Raw genomic sequence first — 20816 nt, forward strand, 5'->3', positions numbered from 1 at the left:
ATCTTAAGATTATAGTTACTGAGTTTGAAAAAGAGGGATCCTTTGCTGTTTTATATAGTCATAGAACATAGAGAGAATAGATTTCAATTTGCAGGAAACCACAGGTGCTAGCATATTTCTCACTGACAAGAAGAACAGTCAATAGATCGGCTGTTACATGAGCTAGCACACATGAGACACTATTTATGCCACATGCTGACACCTCCTTTAAGGGGCAACATGGTACAAAGCAAAGAGCATTGACTCTGGAGACAGAGGTGGTATTTGAATCCAGGTCCTTTGATGACAATCATTTTTCTTTCCATGGTACTTCCCTAACTCCAACAGAAGCTGCCAGACAGTAAGATAATGGAACCCCAGTAAATGCTAGCAGCAGATCTCATCACTGTATTTTCAGCAGTGGGAATAGCATGTTCAACCATATAATATTTGGAGACACACAGGTCTTTGAGTGGTCATCATTACATTATATGACCACATAAGGGCAGGAAAAAAGAGATTATGGATGATGGTTCTAAAGGAAAGAACCATTTGGATTGATTATTTAGATTGCTTATCATCATTGAGGAGAAAACAAAAGAGAAACTATAATATTAAAATTGTTTTTGGACTACATGCAAATTATCATTCCAGGTGACTGAATAGGAATCTTAAGAGTTAATAGAAGAGAGATTGGCTAGGGATATGACTGCTCTTTTATGAATCAGCTTTTTGACCTTGAGTAATTGATTTAATAATCTTTTTGGGTCTCAGCATTTTTATATGTAAAATGAAGGGATTAGACTAGCTGATTTCTAATGTCCCTTCCAACTCTAACAATCTATGAATCACTTGCTTGATGGAAGCACTGTAGATAAAATCCAAAATAATACTAATATTGAGAGGCTAGAAGGCTGAGGATGACTGAGTTTCAATGCTATCTTCATAGGATTTCATTATTGCCACATACTTAAAACAGCTCAGGTGTGTGTCACTTTGGGTCATTATAAGACACCATATTGAAATACACACTGTACTTGGTTCTGCTAAATAGGAAGAATAAATGCTGCACAACCCATTTTGATCTTAAAGACAGCCCAGGGCATAAAACAAATCTGACCAGCCATTGTCCCAGAGGAGATGCTGCAAGGTGTGTGTATGGATGGTTAATTTCATTAAGTGACTAATGAGGAGAGAGTGAAGGAGATAGATTCCACAAAACCTAAGGGATTCCCCTGCAGTTTCCTTCCCCTCATTAACTATAAATAGCATCTTAACGGATTGGCAGATTTCTCCTATAAAATAACCTTTCAAAGATTTCCAATACATCATAGAAGCATTATACAAGTATGATGTAAACATGAAAAAAGGGTTTTTAAAAAAACATATTAATGTGGGGATAATGTGTAGTCAGGCTACAGAGTTTCAAATAATAGAGCTATTATCTTATTAGCTGCTGCTTAAATTACCTGCCCATCTAGTTTCCCGACCTTTAAAAGTGGTAGTAATGTTCAATGCTACCTATGATATAATACCATCTTGTGTGACTTTCTCATGCCTGGAATACCCTTCCTTCTCTACTAAAAAGACCACTTGACTCCCTTTAAATATCACACCTAAAATCCCACCTTATATAATGAATACTTATTTCTCTCTCTCTCTCTCTCTCTCTCTCTCTCTCTCTCTCTCTCTCTCTCTCTCTCTCTCTCTCTCTCTCCTCTCTCTCTCCTCTCTCTCTGTATCTGTCTCTGTTTCCCCTCTTTTTCTCTCTCTCTTTCTGTCTCTCTCTCTTTCTGTCTGTCTCTTCTCTCTCTCTCTCTCTCTCTCTCTCTCTCTCTCTCTCTCTCTCTCTCTCTCTCTCTCTCTCTCTCTCTCTCTCTCTCTCTCTTTTTCACGCTGAGGCAATTGGGATCAAGTGACTTGCCCAGGGTCACACAGCTAGGAAATGTCAAGTGTCTGAGACCAGATTTGAACTCAGGTCCTCTGACTTCAGAGCTGGTTCTCTATCCACTGTGCCACTTAGTTGCCTCTCAATCCCTCTTAATTCTATTGTTTTCCCTCTTTTAACTATTTTCAGTTTTTTTCTGTATATAACTTGCTTTGAGTATATATGTGTGTGTGTGTATGTGTATTCCTTGCATTAGAAATTTCCCTCCTTAGATTGTAGCTCTCATTAGATTGTAAACTCTTTTAATTACTTTCCCTCTTTTAATTATTTTCAGTTTTATCCTATATATAGCTTGCTTTGAGTGTTTGTGTGTGTGTGTATGTGTGTGTGTGTATTACTTGCATTAGAATTTTTCCTTCCTAGACTGTCTCTCTCATTAGATTGTAAGCTCTTTGAAGGTAAAAGCAGTTCCTTTTGTCTTCTTTTATTTTAATCCCCAGGATTCAACCCAGTCCCTGGCACTCAATAGGTACTTAATAAATGTTCATTGATTAATTAACCACTACAAGAACAATTATCATAATAATATTGCTATAATAACCAACATTTACTTCTAATTAATTCTATATATGTTTATTATATACACACAGTTATTTGCATGTTGTAGTCTCAATAAAATATGCAATGTCTCAGGGCAAGAATCCTTCTTTTTGTTTGTTGAACTGTTTTTTCTATCTCTAGCACTTAACATAATGCCAGCACTTAGTACATAAGACAAGTCAATTCAACAAGACAACAAATATTTATTATATGCTTATTAAGTACTATCACTGTGAATAGAAATGTAAATGGAAAGACATCCCTGCTCTCAAGAAGTTTAAGTACTAATGCAAGGAGATCAAATACAAAAGGAAGCTAAAAGGGAGAGTAGAGGCTCTAAAGCATAATGGATCATGACAGAGAAAGCCTTGTAAAGAAAAGTCAGCATTTCCACCTGGATAGGAATGAATACATAATTGACATATATCTCCACCTCACAATGGCCTTCAGCGAGTGACCTATGAAGAAGGGTACAGAGGGTACTTTTAGCATGAATTGTCCAGAAATGGAGGGACCTTCCAGAGAGCAGAGGGAAAAACATGTGGAGATGAACCAGCAGGAGAGCCTGGAAAGGAATGGTCTACTTATAAAGAACTGCTTTCCCATATTTCATTTTTGAAGAGGATCAATGAGATCATGAGGTGATGTCTTAATTCACTAGTGACTTGGATTTAAGAGAGCTAGATTTTCACAGAGTTCTCAGTCTCACTTCTCTTCCAGATTCATGGAGCTCCAGTGGCAAGATAAATGTCAGGATGACTGGTGATGGCCCAGGATGCAATGGATGAACTTTATGTACTTGAAGCCTGACCAAGCTCTCCATATCATCTACTTCAGCCACTTTCATGGCCATTTTGAAAAGGTGTCTTCACATGCTTTGGGTAGATATCCCCCTTTCCTATAAGTTCCCACTGAGTTTATATCCTTTTGCTTATCTTCATGCTTCTTTAATCTGAGATGTTTTATCAGATTGTCCTCATAGAACAAGCTATAACTTCTTATGGGCATAGACAACAGTTGGGAACAGATGGCTATCAAAGGTGGACGAAGAGTCTTGAAAAGGGCTTAGGAAGACATCACATCAGAGGTTTTGGTCCTCCCTGAATATCCCATACACTCCTATTAATAACGAAATACTTAATAAATGCTTATTGACTGACTTGTACTTTAGAGTCTTCCAATGTGATCTCCATTGCAATCATGTAAGGTAGATAATATATGGTTCATTATATTCATTTCACAGATGGAGAAACTGATGATCATTATGGTAAAATGATTCAATTAAGATCAAACAACTAATCTTTGATTTTCTTGATTCCAAATCTAGCACTCTATCCAAAATGGTTCACTGACTGTCTAGAAACAGTTAAGCAAAAGTGGGTTCAAAAACCTTAAAACAGGGGTTGTTAGATGACCCAGTTGACAGAGCACTGGTCCTGGAGTCAGGAAGACCTGAGTTCAAATCCAGTTTCAGATACCTAATACATTCTAGCTGTATAACCCTGGATGAGTCACTTAACCCCAATTTTCTCACAAAAAAAGTAACAAAACCCTTAAAGTATTATAGAATTATTATAAGTTTTTTTTTTCATTTATACAATATGAATTAGATGTTTGGTCATTAAGCCAACAAACTAATAAAAAAACCAATAATAATAACTAGAATTTATATAGCATTTTTAGATTTACAAATCACTTTTATGTAGCATATCTCAGTTCATCTTCACAATAATCATAAAATTAGGTACTATTATATTCTCCATTTAATTGATGAAGATATTGAGGCTCAGAGAGTATAAGTGAATTGTCTGTGTTTACACAACTTATAAGTGTCTGAAGTAGGATTCAAACTCATTCTTTGTATTTCCAAGTCCAGCACTGTATCCACAAGACCATCTAGCTATCAGGCATTATCCTTAGTTCTAAGAAGAGAAAATTTTGTGAAACAAATACATCTGGATGCCCTTAACCAGAAATAAGTCGCATTATAAATCAGGTCTTCTTTCCTTGTTGACCAATAAAAAAAAGGTTTGGGGGATATGTATAAATGAGAAAGGGTGCAATTTCTTTTGGGAAAACAACTCTAATAGCAGTGACAAATCACCACCTGTCAATGATCATTTGGAAGACTTTTTTGCTATCAGAAAGAATCCACTGGAGGCTAATGTTAATTCAGGAATCACAAAAATGTCTGCTTATCCCAAATGCAGTTCCTATGAATGAATGAATAAACATAGTTTTGTTTTGTTTTGTTTTTTTAAGTAAGAAAAGCTACTTCTCTAAAACTAGCAGATGCTAAAAAATATTTCTTTGGATAAAGACCAAGTGACTCTGTACCTTCAACAGATGTTTAGGGGTCACAGAAAACTCTAATCAGTGAAATGAATAAACCAAACCAAAACAAAACAAAAAGCCACAAGAGTTTACAGATTCCCTTAAGTTCAAACTGGCTGATCCTCAGAAAGAAAAGGACAGGAAGTTAAAAGAAAAGGAGGTGAATTTCTTCAAGTAGTTTGACATCATAGTCAACAAAAGGCAGGAGAGCAGCCACTTTTAAGGGGGATATCTGAAATAGTGCCAACACCTAACGAGTATTTAGCTGCCAAGAATCACAGCAGAGCAGGGATCATCATTGCCAGGCTTTAAGAGCCTAATGGTACTATTATAATACTAGACAGGGACTATAATCATCCATTTTGCTAGTGACACTTAACATCAAAAAGCACATGCTAGGGGAAAATGTAGGAGGTTGCTGGAAGACAACCTTTATTACTTCAAGCTCTAATATATACTTCCAATGGAGGGAACTATCTGATGGAAAAGACTTCCTTTTGAGACAGCTCCTCGTCTACCAATTGGCTCAGTACAAGACCTGATCATTCACTCTGTAGCTTTCTGTGTGTGTGTGTGTGTGTGTGTGTGTGTGTGTGTGTGTGTGTCTTTGTGTGCGTGCAACATATATATATACAAATATATATGTATATGTATATATACAAAAAAGATAGTTCAAACTGCTTTCTTATTTAGAAAAAAAACAACTTTAATACAAAAGTGATTTGCTAAGTCTATATGGAGTAGAAATTTCTTCTTTTAGAATATACATCTGTGTGTGTTTGTCTCTGTGTCCATATTTCTCATATGTATGTATGTATGTACCAATAATACATATCTGTTTATATATGTATGTATTGACATTATATATGTATATATTATATTATATATGTATTATATATTATATATATTAGATATGTATTAGATATTACAGATTTTGTCTAGAGAAAATATTCTAAATATTTTAAGGGGCAGCTCATTGAAGCAATGGGTAGAATATCCAATCTTTCAGGAATGTATGCATTAAAATCTGCTCACAGATATTCATTCACTGTGACTAGGAGCAAATCCTTTAATCTGTGCCTCAATTTCCTTATCTATAAAATAGGGGTAATAATAATAATACCTACCTCACAGGGTTTGTGAGTCTCAAATGGTAAAGCATTTAAAACAACATTGGAAATAATAGGTACTATATAAATCTTAGCTTTTATTATTATTATTTACTTTTCTGTTTTCTTTTCTATGTTTATATTTCCATTTCTGTTTATCTGAATATCAGAATACAATTGTTACTGTAAAAAGCATTTTATGTTTTTACATGATATGTTACATGGTTATATTACATTATTGTATATTATATTATATTATGTCGTAGTTAATATAACATAACAAAACATAACAAAACATAGTAGACTATGCTGAGATAGGAGAAGAGAGGTTACAATGTATTCCAAATGCCCTAGAATAGTTTGAAGTGATTTAAAGTGCCCTATAAACCTTAAAATATGATAGAAATGAATTATTATGAAAACATATATTATATTATATAAAAGACTCATGGCAGGGAAGATAAAATGAATTCTGTGTCCAAAGTTAAGAAGACCTAGATTTGAAGTTATTTTAATCACCCCATTATTTGTGTGAAAACACACAAGCATTTTAGAGGAGTAACTGGGGTGTTAAAGAACAGGGATGGTAACAGAGATGAGCTACTGACCTGAAGTGAAGAAGGGATTTTTCATATGTAAATACAGACCAATAGAATCATAGGGATGGGCCAAATATATATTTGGACAGCAGCTTATAATTGTACTAAGAAGCAATCTGTTCTGCAATTTATAATGTTGGGGAAAGGATTTAGAGAAATAAGTAATTTTTACTTTTGATTGTAATTTTTTTTTCTTTCTGAGATTATCTCCCATTTTCACTGTATATGCACACTGGCTTGCTTGTTACCTCTCCCATTGTTACTTTCTACCCCATTAGAATTTATGTTCTTTTAGGATAGGGACTGTTTTTTTGCTTTATTTGTATCATATTGTGAACCCTTAACTTAGTTTCTGGAACATAAAAAGGATGCTGATTAACTTGCACACTGATTCCAGTTTTTCCAAACTAGACTCCCACTTCTTATGGGTTAATGCTACTAACAACACTGAAAGTTTAATTGAATTGCCAGTAATTTTAGAATTCCTATTTGTACACAGCTGGCCTTGATTTGGAATTCAGAACTTTATATATCAGTCAAGATGGCCCATCATCATTCTCATACTCCTCATCACAATAGGCATTTAGTTTGTTCAAAGCCCAGATCCCCAAATCAAGGCTAGCACTGGAAGTAATTCTTGATGAAACTCTACCATATTAACTCTTTTCCTCTTCCTTCCTCTATTTCTTTTTTCTTTTCATCTCAGTTCAATATATTTTCCTTTATACATGCCAGTATAATTCAATGATTCATGATTCAAGGATCAATTTTCAGTGTTGTTAATAACATCAACATCACTCAAGAAAGAGAAAAAAATCCTATAATAGAGTTGATACAACACCAGAGAAGTTTGTTTTATTGAAGTTAGTCAAGTCAATCAATCTCTAACATTTCATTGAATACTTCCAGTATCCTGGGCACCAAAAGAGGGAAAAAATAGTAGGCATAATTTCTGAATTTAAGCTGTTTAATTTCTAGAAGAGAACAGAAGATGAAAGTGATTTTTAAAGGAATCCAAAGGGTCCATTATTAATATCTCAAATTTTGACTTAATTAGCATGTTTCCAAAAGTATATGTGATACTTTAAAAATATTCTTTTGTCAATCAACTTTATCTAAAGTCTCCCCCAATCCCAGTTATTTACTTTTGCTCCCTGAAATAATACTACTGAAAGACTTTTGAATATAAGACTTTTGCTATTCACAGTCTCTCACCTAATTAAAATAAAATACAAAATAATAATAATAATAATAAAGGAAATGAAATAAAATGAAATTCAACATCCATTCATGAAATGCCTTCTAATCTCAATATTATTAGGTATTTAGCATATAAGGACAAAATTGTCATTTTTCCCACATCCTCTTCACTATTTGTCATTTTCCTTTTTTATCCTATTAATAAATAGAATGCATATGTCCTGGTATTCAGAATAATTTTCATTCCCATATCTCCAATCAATAGTGAAGAAGAATATTTTTAATATGGCTACAGATAGCTAAAATTACTTCATCTGAAAACTGTTATTATATTTTGATCACTTATGAATTGGGGAATGACTCTTATTTTTATTAATTTGGCTCATGTCTCTGTATGTCTAACAAATTATGTCTTTATCAGAGAACTTGCTTCATTTTCCCCCACAATTACTCTTGCTAAATGTATTCCCTCCACGTTGCTTATTCTATTCTCTCTCTTCTGACCTTGAGTTCCTCAAAAATGTTTTGTTTATGATTCAGCATATTAAGCATATCTCTCCCCAAATCTACATTCCCTCCTTTTACCCTCCCCTTTCTTTTATCCCCTTTCCATCCTATTTTGCTATAGGGTAATATAGACTTCTCTACCCAATTGAGTTGGTGCATTACTCCATCTTTGAGCTAATTCTGATGAAAGTAGCATTCACTCAATCCACCTTACCTTTCCCCTCTCCCCTTTCCAGTGTAAACATTTTTATTGCTTCTTATGTGAGATGATTTACTCCTTTTACTGCTCCTTTTCCCAACTTTTTCAGTACATTCTTTTCTCACCTAATAATTTCACCTTCTCTCTCTCTCTCTCTCTCTCTCTCTCTCTCTCTCTCTCTCTCTCTCTCTCACACACACACACACACACACACACACACACACACACACACATTTCCCTCTCATTGTCTTAATAATGAGAAAACTCTTAGTAGTTACAAATACCATTTCCCAAAGTAGTAATATGAAAAGTCCACCCTCATTAAGTTCTGTATGATTTCCTTTTCCTGTTTACGTTTTTATGCTTCTCTATAGTCTTGTATTTGTAAGTCACATTTTATATTCAGCTCAGTTCTTTTCATTAAGAAGTCTTTTCTCCTGAAGGATTATAATTAGTTTTAATGGGTAAGTAATTATTTTCTGTAACTCTTGCTCCTTTGCCCTCCAGAATATCATATTCCAATCACTCTACTCTTTTAATGGAGAAGTTGCTAAATCTTGTGCTATCCTGACTATGGTTCAATGATACTTGAATTGTTTCTTTCTGGCTGCTTGTAGTATTTTCTCCTTGATCTGGGAATTTGGCTATAATGTGTCTGGGAGATCATTTGGGAAACAGTATTGAATTGTTGTGGAGGGGGAAGATACTCATAGCAAGGGGACAATATAGGAATTTGTTACAATAGTGCAGGTGAGAGATGAAGGGGCATACAATATGATGGTGCTCATTTAAGTGGAGAAAGTGCAATGCTTGCAAGACATATCTTGAAGATGTGATTAAAAAGATATGACATCAGATTTGTATTGAATATAAAGTGAAAAGGAAGAGTTGAAGTTGACAGTGAATATAAACCTAGCTCTAAGATAGAGAGTGTAGACCTAAGTAGAGAAAGGGAACTCGGAGGAGAGGCAATTTTGTTAAATAGTCAGAAAAATGTTTTCTGTTTTGGAAGAATTGAGGTTGAGATGTGCATGGGACCTTCAGGTGAAAATGGATGAACCGAAGGCAGTTGGTGATGCAAGACTGGAACTCAGGAGAGAGATTTGCTTTGGCTGGATGGATTTGGTTGCCATCTGTTTAAACACGGTAATTGAACTCATGGGGGTTTATGATATGACTAAGAGAGAAGTAAGAAGATTTATGCCAAAGATCAGACTGTCAATATGAGCAGAGATTATTTTGGAGACTGTTTGGGGGAAAATAATTTTATAGTCACCTATTTATTTGTCTATTTTGTTTTGGAAAATACTGATTCAAGAAAGATATCAGGTAATGTATAATGCTGGAACAAATAATGGATTGAGCAGTCAGAGAGACCAAGTTGCAGAATCTCTCTTTGTCATTACTTAGATTTCTAAGCATAGAAAAATCATGAAGCTTAGATCCTCAGTTTAAAAACCAAAATCTGTATTAACTAGTTTCTTGTCAGGATTGTTGTGAAGGTCAAGCAGACAAACAAACAAAATGATCTGCCATTAGACTGGAAAAATTACTCTGAAATCAGAAAACCAGGACTCAAATCCTGACTCAGCTATTTACTAGATATGTGTTTTGGGAAATTGATTAAACTTTTTGAGCATCAATTTCCTTATATGGAAAAGATTGTTAAGGAAGAGGGAAGGAAGAAGATTACGTGATCTCTTAAGCACTAGCTTAAAATCTCATATTCCAAACTCAAAATTCACCTAAGTCCTGAAAATACCATCTTAATTTCAGCTATTATTTTAACCCTTCTAGTCACTATTTCCATTTTTCCATTCCAGCCATACCCCTGCTTTCAATAAATAGCTAAATGGTAAAGTCTTGTCTTTAGTTTGACAGTCACTTGTGCAGCTTTTTCATAAGCTTTTGAAAAAATTTCAAATCTGTGTGACTCACTTGAGATTATTTCTCAAGCAGATGATAGATGGAAAGCAATTTTCCTAAGTGCTGAACATAATCAATTTGCATAGAGGCAGCAACCTCTGTGGCCCCACTTACTGAGCTTGTCATGCTCTGAACCTCCATCATCTTCTGTCTCGTGAAAATGTGTTTTCTTCATGGTCTTTTCACAGCTTCTGGCTCAGTTGGTTACAAATGTTGTGTTAATGAGATCCATGGTGTGTGTTCAATTCCCTTATGGGTCAGTTGGCTTCATGCTTTTCCATGGCGACCAGTTGCATTCTAGGATCTAAGCCAGCAACCAAGATTATGAGGTTTACTAATAAATTCATAGAATCATAGAATCTCAAGTGGGAAGAGACCTTAGAGGTCATCTAATGCAACCTACACCAAGCACTGAACCCCTCAAGCAATATCCACAAACAAATGATCATCCCAGTTTTCATAAAGATCTTCAGCAAAGAGAAATCCACCACTTCAGGAAACAACCTGATCTGCTTTTGGAGAGTTCTGCCTTTTAGCAAGCTACTTATGTAATTTTCCCTGATATTAAGCCTTAATTTTCCCTCTCAAGTTTGCCCCCATTGCTTCTATTTATGTTGCCTGGGAATAAGCAGAATAATTCTTATCTTCTCTTTGGAGTTCTTCCATATAAGAATCCCACAAATACCAAAATACATCTCTCATAGTCCACCTTCCAAGGATTCCCTTCCTTCTCTAGGCTAATCATCACCAATTGCCTTGATTAAGCTTCATATAACAAAACCATGAAGTACTTTACCATTCTGTTTCCCCCAATATAACAGCATTCTACTTTGTAAAAAATCAGTCTGAAAATTATGATTCCTAATATGTAACCATATTCTAAAGATCTATTCTAAGCAGGTCAATTTAAAAGAGTGATCAAATTATTTTCCTAGTCCTAGTCACTATGACTTTCTCAATGAAACTAGGACATGTAATCATTTTAGCTTTGATTCCTTAATACTCAGAAAAATCTTTTCCTATCATTGGCCCTTAGCAAATATATAGCAAACGCAATTTATTCAGCCTGGCTACTGAGTGGGTTCATAGAAGGCCTCATGGTAGAGAAGACATTTGTTTAAGTCCTCAACAGCCTGGTTGACTTTAGGGGTGTAAATGAAGGACATTCTAGGGAGAAAATGGTTTAAACCAAGGAACTAAGGTAAAACAAACAAACAAACAAACAAACAAATAAAAACAAAAACAAAAAACAAACAAACAAACAAATAAAAAACCTCAGTGTGTGTTCAGGAAAGCCTTGGTAATCTAATTTGACTGAAGTATATGCAGCAAATCAAAGAACAGGGGGAGGTAATGAAGGAAAGATAAGTCAGTCCACATAAATGATTTGCTAAAAACTATGCATGCCAAAATGGAGAAGTTTGTTATTTTCCTTTTTAAGCTATGGGGAGAGATTAAAGGCTTTTGTGCAGAGAAGTGAGACCATGCAAGCTCTGCATTAAGAATATTAATTGATAGTATTTTAGATGGGTGGGAAGAGAGGCAAAGATGCAAGTGGGAAGCAAGTTGCCGATTATACAATAGCAATAGCCTAGATGTCATAGAACAATAAAAAATATGAATTAAAATGAATCAGAGAAGAAAGACTCTGAGTTCTCAGAGAACTCAGAAATCATGTAGTCCAACCAACGAATACATATATAAGAATATCTCTCCCAAGTCTCCATTAAGTCATTGACTATCTATATTCTGACTGAAGAATTCTAGTAAGGGAGAACAGTAAGTGATACCAAGAAGGCGACAGAATAATGAAAGGACTTTAACACATTCCATCTAAGAAGTTATTGAAGGGACTATCTGGGAAGCGATGTAATGCAGGGAAAAGAAGACTAATTGTAGAATCAGATGACCTTAGTTCAAATCTGGTCTCAAATGTTTACTCCTTCTGATGCTGTACAAGTCAAATTAATTTCTCATCCTCAAAATGAGATGTGTGTATTTTGTGGGGAATAGTTATGGCTTCTTAATTTTTTTTTCATTTGTGACACCTTTTTTGCCCAAGAAATTTTTATGTGACCCCAGTATATAGGAATATAACATTATCTATGAAAATCAAACACTTACTGAGAAGTTACAAGACCTGATAAAGAGTGTCAAACCACATTTTTTAAACATTTTTTAGTGTAGCTAAATAAATTACCTTTAATATACAATGCTTTATGAATCACTTGGAGAGAAAAATCAGAGCAAAAGAGAAAAAACTATTGGAGAGATTAAAAAAAAAGAAAAACTGACAAAACAAGTGAACATAGCATGTGTCAATTTACATTCAGTTTCCTTAGTCCTTTTTCTGAATGCAGATAGCATTTTCTGTCCAAAATCTATTGGGATGCTTTGGATCACTGAACCACTGAGAAAACCCAAGCCTGTTATAGGCCAAACCACAATGTAAGAAACTGGGGAATAGATGAAGTCTGACTTCACTTCCAAGCCTAAATGTTTGACTCTATGAAATAGGGATATTTCATTTGGAAAAGAAGTGAGAGGAGAGAGAAAGTATTACAATAACTTGAAGTATATGAGAGCTGTTAAATATCAAATTTTGTCCAATACAAGTGTGGAGATATTAAATTTCTGAGATTATTTGTGTGAGAAAGGTGATAATTACTTATAGTTCCACTTCTTTATTATGCAAAATAAAATTTATACTAGGAAAAGTATAAAGAAGTCAGGGTAAGTACAAGCTTTGTATCATTCCCTATACTAAATAGCTTGAAAAGTAGATGGGTGAAGAAAATCAGGATTTCATATTAGGGAATAAAACCCAATGTGGCACACTTAAGGAAAGGAAAACCAATACCACTGAAAATTTTCCTCACAAGAATATTCTCACATTTACTAACAGGTGATATTGAATTATTACTTATATGTTATCATAGAGTATCTCATATATTATCATATATGCAAACATTATTTCCTCAGAAACTTACCATCACCTTGTAAGAAAGAACTATGGTTCTGATAATTTTTGTTTTGCAGAAAAATGGAGACTCAGAGATTATAAGTTACTTTATAGTTAATAAATGTCAAGGCGATTGGGAACAAGCTCTTCTTTCTCCATGTCTATTACTCATCTATTATACCACATCTTCTGTAAGCAAAGCCCTTTCTTCAGAGCAAAATCATGGAATTTCATATTTGAAAAGCATCTTACTAAACACCTCGTTCAGGGATTCTTAACTTTTTTGAAAGGGAGAGAGATGGACGTGTATGTGTATATGTCTGAGTGTATGTGTGTGTATGTGTCTGTGTCTGTATGCATGTCTCTGTGTGTTAAAGACTCCTTTGGAAGTATGATGAAGTCTATGGGCCCCTGATCAGGCTTTTTTTTTTTAAATTTCTAATGAAAAAAAATTTAATTTAATTTAAATATTTATGAAAATACTTTGTTCAAGTTCAAGAACTTTTTCAAATTTTCCCCCGCCAAAAAATCTACCCATGGATCTTTTGTGAATTGTATTAACAAACCATTAGTATTCACCAAACTGGAGGATATTACAAAAATATTTATTGAAACATGCTCAAGATTTAATTATTTGTATGTCTTTTCCTTAAGACCTCAAAAACTAACCATAACAACTCCACTTCTTATTTCTGGAAGCAGCCTGTTGTTTTCACCCTAATATTCAGCCAAAGTTTGCCTCTTTGCAAATTCCACACCATTTGCTCATCCATTTTCTGTTTGTACCAATGGGGCCAAAGAGATCAGGTATAGTCTTGCACATAATAGCCTTGCCAATACTTAGAGACAAATGTACTCTTCTCCCTACAGTACTGCCAAGTTCTCTCTTCCTTAGTTTAAACATTTCTAGTTCCTTCAAATAAACTGAGACTGGCAAAGAGAAGAATTTAATTCACAGAACCATACACCACTCCTGAGTTGAGCAATTTTTTTCCTGTTACAGACTGAGATCAACAGTTGTTTCTCCATTAGTTTCTCCCTTGCTTTTCAGATACTTAGAAATATGATGTTTCATTTATTGTCAATCAGAAAATCATCAGCTACAAATGATCACTCTTCCAAAGTGATCATTCAGCTGATTGCATTCTCCAAACAAACAAATAGAAAACCAGAAACGAGTCAACTTGCCATTGCAGAATGCCGGTTATGGTCATAGAAGATATAATATGCTTAAAAACCCCCATCATTACTTCAGTTAATGACTGGTTGTTAGAACACAGATGACTCTGTCTTGCCCCAGAACATTAACTGAGAAACTGACCATTAATTCCAGGTAATAGAATGGCTAGTTTTTAGAGGATCATTGATCAAGCAATCTTCTGTTCAAAGATGAGCAAAACTCTGTTTCTGCACTTGATTTTTTTTTGTACCATAGAACCTATTTAGGGTCAATGAATTTATTGAACCTCCAGCTTCTGATTTTGTTTTTTTTTGCTATTTTTTTTTTCTGCTTTGGAGGCATAAATGTGGTGTGTGTTATGTTGGGCCTTAGTATCATTAACTTTCTCTCACCTGCTAATAATATTTCTCCCCCCCCCTCTCCAATAAGGATAAATCATATCGAAAAGCAACAACTGCTCTGTCAAAACCTGGGGGATGATGGATATTTTTTTGGGGGGCGGGGAGAATTGAAAGGAACAGGAAACAAAAGTTGATTCACATAAACATTAATAGGAGATGGGAGGTCTAGGGTTAGAGAGGCACAAAAGAAATATTTTTTAGCTTAAGAGGAGAGAGTAAGAATCTCCCATTCTCATTCACACATGCTTCCCTGCCCAGCATGTGTCAGCTAAGAGCAGAGAAAAAAAATGAAGTCGTCTCTCCAAGGGCACAGGATAAATACTTCAGATTGAAATTCATAGCCATTGTTCACTGCAGCTTCTATGTCCTTGAACTCTGGCACTTAATGGTAAAAATGTTAATCACTAATATTACAGCAAGGGAAGGTACATGACCAGGGTATGCTGCTGTGTTCTAGGAATCTCTATGCCAACAAAGGGTGCTGAGCTGGCATTTTTGTGCAAATTTTGAGATCAATGGGGATTAATATATGTAGAGGTTTGGGAATAGCCATGATTCCTGTTTTTCAAATCAGGTTACCTAAGTGGAACCCAGTTGGTTTTCTTATTGCTCCATTGACCAGAAGAGCAAAAGGATTTTCTAAATGACTAATTTCACCCAGTCTTAATGGGCAGTGACCCAAAGGCCTCCTGTAAGTCAGGGATAAAATGCACCCTTTGAAATGTAAGCAGAGATCTTTTTGCTTTCAGAAAAATGGATGATTATAATAAAGATTTCAAAGAAAAGGGGTACCTATTGAATGATGAATAGTTACAGAATCATGGCATATAAATTACATTAAATGTTATTACTTCATTAGAAACAACAGTCATCCAGACAACCCTGGAAAGATCTTTACCAACCCATGGAAAGTAAACAGAAATACAGAATCCACAAGAATTAAGAGTTAAAATGGACCAGAGTCTATTTAGCTTAATATATATCCCAAGAAATCACCAAATATAACATACCTAAGCAGTAGCCATCCAGTTTTAGTCCAAGGATCTCCAAAGAGAGGGCACCCATCACCTTCTATAGCAGACCATTCCACTTTGGACAGCTCAGATTGTTAAGAAGTTTTCCCCGGAGAAATTTTTACACAATAGCAATAGTACTGTAAAAGAAAGCAACATTGAAAGCCATGAGGACACATATCATTACAATGACCAATCATGACTTTAAAGAGCTTATAAAAAAGCATCTGCCTTACCTCTTGGCTGAAGTCATCTAGAATAAAGGTGGGGGATGAAGTACTTACTTTGAAGACATGGCAGATGTTTTGATTTGCCATGCTTAACTATAATTTGGGGTTACAAGGAATAATTCTATTGTTGGGAGAAATCACTAAGAAAAGCAATGTAAAAAAGAAAGAAATAGCAATAACACCACACACACACACATATATATATACCACATATATGATTATAAATATACGTATGTGTGTATAGATGAATAGATACCTGTCTAAATACAGATCCTCACATCTTCTACATGATACATAAATCAATATCTAAAATCTATATATGCATATAGATTTTATAGTATAATTATATATATATATTTTATATAGATCAATATACATAGAAGATGTTTATAAATTTGCATCTATAAATATAAAGATATAGCTATAGATCTATAGGGATAATAAGGATTTTCTCTTTTTCCTTTCTGATGTTATGATTCTTTTAGATCTTCCAGTATATTCTAAATAATTACTAATTTTTGTGGTTATTTTTCAAGAGTCTTCAAGAGTTTTGTTACTGCCAGACAGTAAAAATCACAACTCAGGGAAATTGTGATATGGGATGAAGATAGGGGAACAAAAGTAGAAGAGGGAACAAGAATCACAATTTGACTCTTATCAGCATTATTTTTTCCCTGGATACAATTCACTTTCTCTTGTCTTCAATTTCTTCTATCATAAAATCATGGTATCAGACTAGTATAAAATAGAATATCATGAGAAATAATGAATTCTCCATTGGAAGTCTTCATGGAAAAATCAGAGATTTGTTGCAAAGTATGTTACAGAAAGGATGTTCTTCATCAGATATATGTTGAATCATATGTATCAAGGTCTCTTTCTGTAAAAATTACGTGAAACTGCTATGGTTGTTTGTCAAAGTTCCTTCTCAGTCTAAATATATTATCCTCCAATTCCATGAGGTCAGTTCTAAATTTTTGGTTGGTTTCTGTGACTAAAATAACAATTTTCATTATTCAGTATGGCATGGTAGCCACAAAGAATTAACTGGTCCCAGGACTCTTTAGCCGGTGACCATTATTACTTGCTAAGGTAGCAATTTAAGGGAAGAAGTGGAATATTAAATGATCTCCCAACGACCATCATCCTCTATAAGAATCCTTCCTGGATATTGATTATTTTAATTATTTCAGCATGTGAAGAATGAGTTCTCATTTAGAACTATTATAAAAATAAAAGATAAAGCTTTTTTTTCATGAACATTTTATCAAGAAGTGCAAAAAATTATTATCCTTATTTCACAATTAAAAAACCCTGAGATACAGAGAACTAAATGTATTGGCCATATTTCCATAAATTAATAATTTCAGGGCATCAAATCACACTCTACTCTTTTGACTTTAAATGTATGATTCTTTGCAATTATACTATGCTGTGTAAGTTGTAATGTCCTTGGAATGTTTACTACAAAATTATGAAACTGAGAAATAATAGAAACAAGTCACAAGAAGTCCCATTTGGTTATAAAATTATGTCATTTGTGGTTCACATGAGGTGTCATGTTTATTTTTCTGTTAAAAAAGGCTACCCTTTCCACTTTGCCATTTTCCAGTGTAATACAGGACAATGTGCATAGTTAGTCGCTCATACAAGAACTTGTGAAATAATGGTTTCTGACCTATCTAGGTTAATTTTATCAAAAGGCTTGGGTCTGACCTTCCAGAATTTAAACTGAGTAATCTGGGTCATTCACTTGAACCATCACATGCTGAGATTCATTAGGGGATTAGACAAATAGAAGATAAAAAAGAGCAATTGAGCTGTCTCTAATCCATCCATTCTGCCAATGTGGAATTATTCCCTCTGGTATATAGCCAAGTGTACTATGCAGGGCTGTTTCAAAGCATAACTCAGAAAATCCAATAACACACAGTTCAACATGACTACAGAATTATTGATTCTGCTGAACAGCTAGTCCTACAATTAGAAAAGCAAGGAATCAGTGAATATCACCCAAAGATAGCATATTGAGATTCCCTATAAAATTTGTCTGGACATTCAAATGGAAGAGATTTATAGTAACTTGTAAAATGATCAGATATGTGAATAAAATATGTGCCAGCTGTCTTGGAGTCCAGAAAGATAAGTAGCATAGTGATGGGTCTAGTATGGATAAATTGTAATATCATTCAGGACACATATTTTATTCTAATAATATATTATCATTATTACTGTCATCACCACTATCATCAAGAAAAATTATAACCAATTACTAAGCAAATGATGATCATGATGACGAAGTATTAACTCCTCTTTTTGTTTATTTAATGTTGTTGTTGTTGATGGTGGTGGTGATTATGATGATGAGTCTTCCTTGAGTTGGACCTCACCCTTGGATTTCACATTTCTTGAGAATTCCAGAATGATATCCAGAAATGTCATCCATGCACAATGTACAATTTTATTTTTATTAGGAAATGGCCATGATCACAAAACTATTATATGTTCAAAGAAATGGAATCGTCTTCACTCAATGAAAAATTCTCAAGCTTATTATTCCATTATTCTTCTCAGTAATATCAGAGAAGTATAAAATCACCTGTTGGTGAATAATTTATATAGACTTTTCTCAACTGTCTGCTACCTTTAAGAAGTAGGCATATGCAATATACTAATTTGTATTACATTAAAATGAGGCAATAAAAAAGAAGAAACTTGATTTTGAATCACAGACTTTTACTGCAGGCACCTTATAGTTCATGTGATATAAGATAAGCATCTTATTTTTCAGGTGACAAAACTAATAAGACAGGAAATCTAATTAAGATATCCCTATTTTGCTTTCCTTTATAAGGATCTTTGGATTTTCAGTTTACCAATCAATTAACCAATCAATAAGTATTTATTAAATACCTACTATGTACAAGATGGCAGAGTAGATCAAAAAATCCAAGCTCTCCATTCCCCGCCCCCCCAGATAAGATAAAAATAGGGCTTCAGGGTGAATTTTAAAGGGTGTGTGAAAGAACAAGCAAGAGTTGGGGCAGAACTATAATCCTCCAACACAACCAGAGAAACTTCAAAGAAAAAGCCCAGGACTGTGGTCTGTCCCTTATGAAATATAAACACCTTCAGGCTAGTTTCTCTGAAGCATCAAGAAGATCCAAAAGAAAGCTATTATGGCAACAGTTCAGAAAGAAGCAATTCTGGCTATCTGGGAACACTTAGAAAACAATAGAGTTTCAGTTTCTAGTCCAGAAGGTGAACTAAAGAAGGACCTGTGGCCAGAGAAACCATCTCCCATACCCTAGGATTAGAAGTGTTTATACACCATCAATTTACTATAAACTATAAAAAAACAAAAAAGCAAAAAAACGAGCCTGAAAAGGATAATTAAAAAGTTATTATGGGAATAGGGAAGACTGCGGTTCAACTTCAGAGCAGAGCATGGAAGCAAAAAAAAAAGGCATTTTTTTGCTTCCATGTTCTGCTCTGAAGTTGAACCCCAGTTCAACTTCAAAGACTAATGCTAAATGATTAAATGTTTAAAGAGAATTCATAGAAGAATTTAAAAAAGACTTTAAAAATCAAATGAACATAATTGAGGAAAAACGAAGCAGAGACAATCTAAGAAAAACAAGATTATGGAAACACAGCTAATCAATTAAAAAGGAGCCAGCAAAGTTAGGAAACCATAAATAAAAAGAAAAAAAATAGATAAAAAAAAAAAATAGAACAGAATGTTAGACAACCATAAGAAAAAAGAATTGACCTGGAGACCAGATCAATAAGAGAATAAAAGAATGATTGGACTACTTGAAAGGTAGAATAGAAAAATAAAAGACTCTTGATACAATAATATCAGAAATAATTAAATAAAATTGCCTGAAAGTATTAGAGTAGGAAGGAAAAGTAGAAATAGAAAAAAATTCAACTGATTTACCACCTAAAAGAGATTCTACAAGAAAAATGTACAAGAACATCAGAACTAAATTCTAAGACTCTAGATCAAATATAAGATCCAAGTGAAATATAAGGTAAAAGTCAAAGTCTAATTTCAAGTTTCTAAGTATAAACTGTTTCTATTTTATAGTTTGAAATATAAACCATATGTCTAAAGTTGTTATTAGTTATCCGATACTTCAAAAGAAAGACTGGGGTAGAGATGAGTATAATGTGATTCTAAAAATCAATACCATGCAGGAAAAGGTAAAAACAGTAACTACTCTATACAAATGAGATATGAGAGGAAAAACTGACACAAAGGAATTAGATTGTGTAGGAGAACTAGTAGTTATGGAATCCTCAAATGGGGTACTGGGAATGGGTTAAAGAGGAATACATACATACATACATATACATATATATATATATATATACATATATATGTGTGTGTGTGTGTGTGTGTGTGTGTGTGTGTGTGTGTGTGTAAAAGTCTTCTAAATTTATAAAGAAGTAACAGAGTAAGGGAGTAGGATCAGGTGTATAAAAAGGTGCTGATTTACAAGAATTGGATAAAGTGTAAATGGAATTAATAGATCCACACTTAATTGCAGCCTTCTCATGGAGGTGAGGGAGAGAAAAGGAGGGGAAAGAATAAAATGTTCACAGCATAGAACAAAAGAAAATCTGTATGCATTTGTAAAATGCTTTTGTAAACTAAAAATATCATGTAAGTACTAAAATGAG

General features: G+C 34.1%; 1 protein-coding gene across 4 annotated transcripts in view; it reads right to left on the reverse strand.

Moving 5' to 3' along the window:
- Positions 1-20816, reverse strand: part of LRRC4C (leucine rich repeat containing 4C) — a 1473705-nt gene that overhangs the window by 1037499 nt on the left and 415390 nt on the right. For all 4 annotated transcript variants that reach the window (XR_012482990.1, XM_074272319.1, XM_074272321.1 and 1 more), the window contains one exon: positions 15895-16037. The gene's annotated coding sequence lies outside the window, so the exon portion shown is untranslated. The remainder of the gene's footprint in view (positions 1-15894; positions 16038-20816) is intronic.

The sequence above is a fragment of the Sminthopsis crassicaudata genome, chromosome 6 (assembly GCF_048593235.1).
Source record: "Sminthopsis crassicaudata isolate SCR6 chromosome 6, ASM4859323v1, whole genome shotgun sequence".
Lineage (NCBI taxonomy): Eukaryota > Metazoa > Chordata > Mammalia > Dasyuromorphia > Dasyuridae > Sminthopsis > Sminthopsis crassicaudata.